We start from the raw sequence: 6,000 nt of genomic DNA on the forward strand, positions 1-6,000 counted from the left end.
TAGCAGAGGTACTAACACACATCCTTGTGAAATGAATATATGAAATGGTAAATGGATTAGTGAAAGGGAGGGCGGATGGATGGATGAAACTGTGGATGGGTAGATAAGTGAAAAAATGAATGATGGGTGAATGAAGGGATGGACGAATGAAGGAAAGGAAGAGTGAATGGATAAACAGAGTGAAAGTGTGGATACATGAGTGAAAAGATGAATGTATTAGTGAAAGTGTAAATGTATGGATGAGTGGGTGGATGGATAAGTGAAAGTAGGACCGGCTAAGTGAAAGGGTGGATGGAGAGATAAATGAGTGGAAGGGTAAACTGCGGATAAATGAATACATGGATAGCTTTGAAGGATAGCTGTGGAGATGGATGGATAGGTTTTGATATGGATGGGCGTACTGATGGAATGGTGAAAGACGGAATGATGGACGAAAGAATGAACGGATGACAGAATGTAAAGGTGAAATAGATACCATAGGTTGATGGAAGGACGAATGGAAAGATGCTTGGATGGAAGAAACAAGAAAGCTCTTCTGGGGAGTGTTGTGATGATTTACTTTGTTTGCCTAGTGCTTTCATTCTTTGGTTGAAAGTGGGAAGTATTTTAATTTTCTGGGTAATCCCTTGGTCTTCCTCAGGGTAGTAACAAAATGTCAAGGCAGAGCACCATAGTTTTGTCTATAAATTAGTGAGGAACACAAACTTGATATTAATACTTTTCTCATGTTTACTAGTGGTTGTCTCACATCTCTGGACTGTTGAATGTCAGATCACAAGGTGCAAGTATTCACATAACGGAATAAGTTGGGTCGAGGGTGAAACAGGACCCATGCAGGGGAATGCAATGCGAGGCGCCCCAGCTCCGTGGGCAGCCTCTATTTGCACAGGAGTCGTTGCCCGCTTCTGCAGGGGCTCAGGGTAATCCAATGACCTATCAATTGTTTTAGTGGCCTTTCACTGCATCGCCTGTCCTCACATCACTGCGATTGCTATATGGTGCCATGGTCATTTCAGGGCATTTGAAGCAGCAGGTGACTTCATCGGAAATCAACGCCTACGTTTGTAGTATTTGCTCCCTCTCCCGTGGGCTTTAACTAGATCAAAGTCTGTATTGACCACAGATATTGCGATTTCCTCTCAGCAGGAGCTCCTCATGGTTCAGCGCTTAGCCTAAGAATGTTTAATATCTATATGTTCCCTCTGGCTAAGGTGGTGGAATCATTTGGAGCTAAGATTATCTCTTACACGGATGATACCCAGATCTTTTTTGTCTTTGGTAAAGGGAGGCTCACTGAACAGGATGCCATTCAACCCTGTCTCTCTGCAGTTTTTTGGTGGATCACCTATAATCAACTTATGTGCAACACCGAAAAGACAGAGGTGCTCAGTTTTGGACACAATGTCACTCTTAATTTGGATGTCCACTGGCTTGCAGGGGTGTTTCCACCAGATAGGGAAGTAGACTCTGTAAGAAACCTAGGGATCAAATTTGATAATAAAATGTCTTTCCATAACCAAAGTATCCCAGTGGTAGGCATGTGTTTTGGCATCTTACGTATGGCAAAAATAATGTTTGCATTTCCTTTCAAGTCCAGCTAGGATACAGGTTTTAGTTATGTCCATGTTGGACTATACCAATGTAATATATGCGGTCCTACCAAAGTACCTGCTGAGAAAACTCCAGACTGTAAAGAATGCGGCGCTTATCTGGCTCTTGGTCTTCCTAGACAAGAACACATTACTATGCACTTGCATAATCTGCACCGGCTCCCAGTGGAAAAACAGGTTCTTTTCAAGTCACCTCTGTTAATGCAGAGCACTTCATTATTCAGGACCTGATTATTTATCTGACAGGATGGCCTACTATAGCCCGATAAGAGCCTTAAACTCCTCCAATCTTCATCTGGCCAAAATTCTAAGAGTTTGTCTGGCTAAAGCAGGAGGACATTCTTTCTTTTCTTTGGCCTGGTTGTTGGAACAACCTTCCTTTGAATGTGCGAAAGGTAAACAAAGCATTATTTAAGAAAAAAAACTCAAGACTTGGCTCTTCTCACAGTTACTGTATTCTCCTTTGTTTTCTCTGACTATACGGTGTAGTGCCGGGACACTTTTGAGTAGTCATGCACTTTAGAAATCTCTTCACATTAACATTAACCACCACTCTTAACTTCACCCTTTTTAAGACTGGCTTGACGTCATAACAGTTTCCAAAGATCCTGTTATCAATTATTTAAAATATGCATAAAATGAGCTTTGGTTCCACTCAGAGAAGTTTAACCCTCTCACCGGACCTGGCTAGACTACTGGCTGTTTGATTTATCATTTCATCTCTTGTGGTGTGCTTGCATTGCAATGAACGAGGGACTAATTGGCATATGAAAAGTACACGAAATCATCACACGTGACATTATTTATTTCACCAATGCGTTGTTTACAGAAGGAAGTCCTTTTCCGTTTTAACGTAGCAGGCTTTCTAATTGTTTAAGTGAAAAATAGTGTACAGGTCACACACAATTCAGCTGCTTCATTCAAAATAGGCAGTGTCAAAGCCAGGAAGTGTGGCTTTAATGTGGCAATGCGTGAAAAAACAGGCATGCACTTGCACATTAAAGTACGACTATCTGGCATTGTCAATACTTGTCTGATTTACATTCGGGACTCGAATCTAAACTTATCACTCCCACTTCAAGAATAGGCAACGATCTCCCGAGCACCGCCCAAACCAGCAGCACCACCGTTTAGCTTTATTAACCACGTGTATTGTAAGAAGTACAACACACACTGAAGTAATTGAAATAAACATATTTTGAACTGGAGAAAAAAAACAAATGCCTTTCGAAAGTTGAAAATTAATATTTTATTCACTGAATTGTACTGCTGCCCAGTTTAAATCCATTAATGACACTTTTGATTCCTAAAAAGCTAGAAAAACTGCTTTTTAAAAGCGTGGATCTGCATTATAGGATCAGTATTTCGCAACATAGAAGTATTCAAAGAGGTTGCACAGGTGACTGACTGGCTTCTCGATCGTAGTCCTTACCTCCCTCCTGTGAACACAAGAGCCTCTGAAGCGCGTCTAACTCTAAGCAACGTTTACCGGTGAAGGGGCGTCATACTGACACCCACAGCTTAGCCGATCGTGCTCGGAGCTTCATAATTAATGTTCTTCCGCAAGACGCATTATCCTACAACTACGCATTACAGAGAGCTTTTACTGAATTTAGTAAAACGCGCCACAATTACTGGACCGGAAAGGGCTGCACCAGTGCTCCGGAAGTAATCGTCCACCCGCAAGTGGACCGGTGCTCCAGGCAGTGTGTAGATTAGGGATCTGGTAATTATGACTAGTCGTCAGCCCTAGCTAACGAAACGATATAATACCCCATTTCGGCTCTTTCTAGCTATAAACGAACTGAATTTAGAGAAGCAGAGAATCTCATGTTTAACGAGCTGTATCACCCACTGGTTTCGCCTCGAAGAAGAGTTGCCCTAGGTTTTCCATCTTTTACAGGAAATACAATTGGCCATCTGTTCACGTCCTAATATTCTGCAAATCACTTAACGTGCTTCCTAATTAGAATTTTACATGAAATAATCTGTATTCATTTTTAACCCGACCTTTCTGAAGATGCTGCAGACATGGCAACATGTCGAAACCAGAGCGAGGGAGATAATTAATGGGAAAAAATCCGGGGATTTCATTTTACCCATAGTCTATCATTGAAAAGAAGGAATCTTAGGCGGGAACAGCTATTTTTGCCAGTTGTGGTTTTAAACACTGGAGGTCTCCCAAGTGAATTGGTTCTGTTAGCGACCATGGTGAGACCAGATGTTTAAGGGAGCTATCCCATTACACTGAAGGGAGAAAAATATGTTTTTGAGGGTGATTGAGATTGCGAAGAGGGTGAGGTTATGGAAGTCTGTGGAGGCATTCTGAGTGTAAGGATTATTAATATTAGGCTGCCACTGAGGGTCAGTCGACAAGTATGGATGTCATTACAATTGCTGGTTCTTGACTTTTATGGGGCAAGTTATTTTCTTCTTGGTTCTGTAATCGTTTACAACAATTAGAGTACCACCTGATGATAGTGAATTTTGGATGGAAAGCCCATTACTAGAACATGTCAGTGATTTGCAGAGTGGGCCTGCCACCAATTTGTGACATTGTGATTGACACTTTATTACAAGCTGAGCAAAGCATTTACGTGCATCCATATTTGCTAATTTTGAGAAATCAAAATAGTCCAGCATGCTGGAGGGTGTTACTGCTGGAGCATTTTAATCCTTCGCATGAATCAATGCTCTTCGAGGTGGATGGATTTTTGGACCCAGTAAGTGGTGTGGCAGAACTGCTAACACAATTTCAGTACAAACCCAATTAATTTAAACACCATGACTAATGTAGCCACTGAAAGAAAACACCAGTCAGAAATAAAGTTAAGGGATTTATTACAAACACAAGCTCACAGTCATGTAAACTATTGTCAGTACTAAAGTATAAAGATACATAATCACCAAGGGTTTCCCAAGGTGACAAAATAAGTTCAGGCAAAGTAACCTTAAGAAAACTAAGCATTCAAGAAGCACAATACACATAAAAAATTATCTGAAATACAGAAATGATGCGCTACTCAAGAATAGCAATCGTCAGTCAATTCAATTTAGTAGAGTTATAATTTAGGCTGGGCAAATGGGAAACCCTGCAGCTAACCAAATCATGGAAACACGTGTGGGGCAAAACCCATGTGGACAAAAAACAAAAAGAGCAAAAATAATTAGAAAAAAGATAATCTTGGACTCCAGGATATTAACTAAGGTGGGTAAAAAGATAAATAAAAAAGGGAAGCATCAGCATATTAGAATCTCGATCAAGAGTCTTCTGAAGGGGATTACAAATATTTCTGAGTCTCAAGGGGACATCTCAAGTGGAAAAAGAAGAGAGGAAGATACTTCTTCAAGGAGCTCAGCATTCAGGGACTGTTTATCAGCAAAGTGTCAGCAAGCAGCTGGAAAAATCTGAGCAAAGTCTAACTGGGCACTGTAATATCAAAAAATCACAAAGCATTCTGATTTGCCAAAGGTATCAGACCATGTCAGTTTTGAGGGGCATCATCTAATAATAATCGATCACACAGCTCCAAGTTGAAACATATGCATTCCTTCCCAAGCTTTACATGAGAACATCTTCCATCCGTGAGGCTCAACACAAGTTTGAAAAAAATGTATACAATGTCATTCTATGTTCCACAATGTTCCACTCCCAAGGGCGATAAGATAAATTCTCTCTGTGCTTAAACAATGGGACCCATTACCAAAATGTAGTCTTGTCATGGGAACGTAACTTAAAAGAAAGTTCATTTTAGATAATGATTCAGCATTTTTGTATCGTGATCATAAATTGCAAACTCTGCATGCGGGCCTCACTTATGCTAAGGTAATTAATCATGACGTTACATTCAATTAATACATTTTAATAAAACACATGCAATATGCAAACTCATGAATTCAGCATTAATAACACTTTATTAGTATGAGTAATTAATTTCCTTTTAAATGAAAAGACTTTGATAATGCATTTCATTAAGTATAACAGAAGTGCATTTCTCTCATTTTTGCACACATTTTAAATTCATTAACCTTTAGAAATTCAATATCGTTTCAATAGGTACTGTTAGTCTAGAGTCTAAATTACAATATAACATCAATTTAATCCTTCTAACATGATTTAATTCAAATACCACCTAAGTCGATCTCTACAATACAAATGAAAGCATATTTAAATTGTGTGTTATGCAGCTTCTATCTTTTACTATTAATACTTTGATTAATATAGCACACAAACTGTCACACTTTGATTACCTCTCTGACACAAGGGACTCTACTACAATTTAGACTATATTATTAACAAAACTCAGAGTAGGATGACCAGATTTTGAAAAGCAAAATAGGAACAGAAATTATGAGGCACTAAGGAGAATTAAATGCAGCCTTTCCACAC

At 39.5% G+C, this 6,000-nt stretch overlaps 1 protein-coding gene across 1 annotated transcript in view; it reads right to left on the reverse strand.

The window, feature by feature from the left end:
• Positions 1 to 3,264, reverse strand: part of RMI2 (RecQ mediated genome instability 2) — an 80,346-nt gene extending 77,082 nt beyond the window's left edge. The window contains exon 1 of the mRNA XM_069210161.1: positions 3,043 to 3,264. The gene's annotated coding sequence lies outside the window, so the exon portion shown is untranslated. The remainder of the gene's footprint in view (positions 1 to 3,042) is intronic.
• Between the last annotated feature and the right edge of the window lie 2,736 nt (positions 3,265 to 6,000).

This window comes from Pleurodeles waltl, chromosome 10 (genome assembly GCF_031143425.1).
Source record: "Pleurodeles waltl isolate 20211129_DDA chromosome 10, aPleWal1.hap1.20221129, whole genome shotgun sequence".
NCBI lineage: Eukaryota > Metazoa > Chordata > Amphibia > Caudata > Salamandridae > Pleurodeles > Pleurodeles waltl.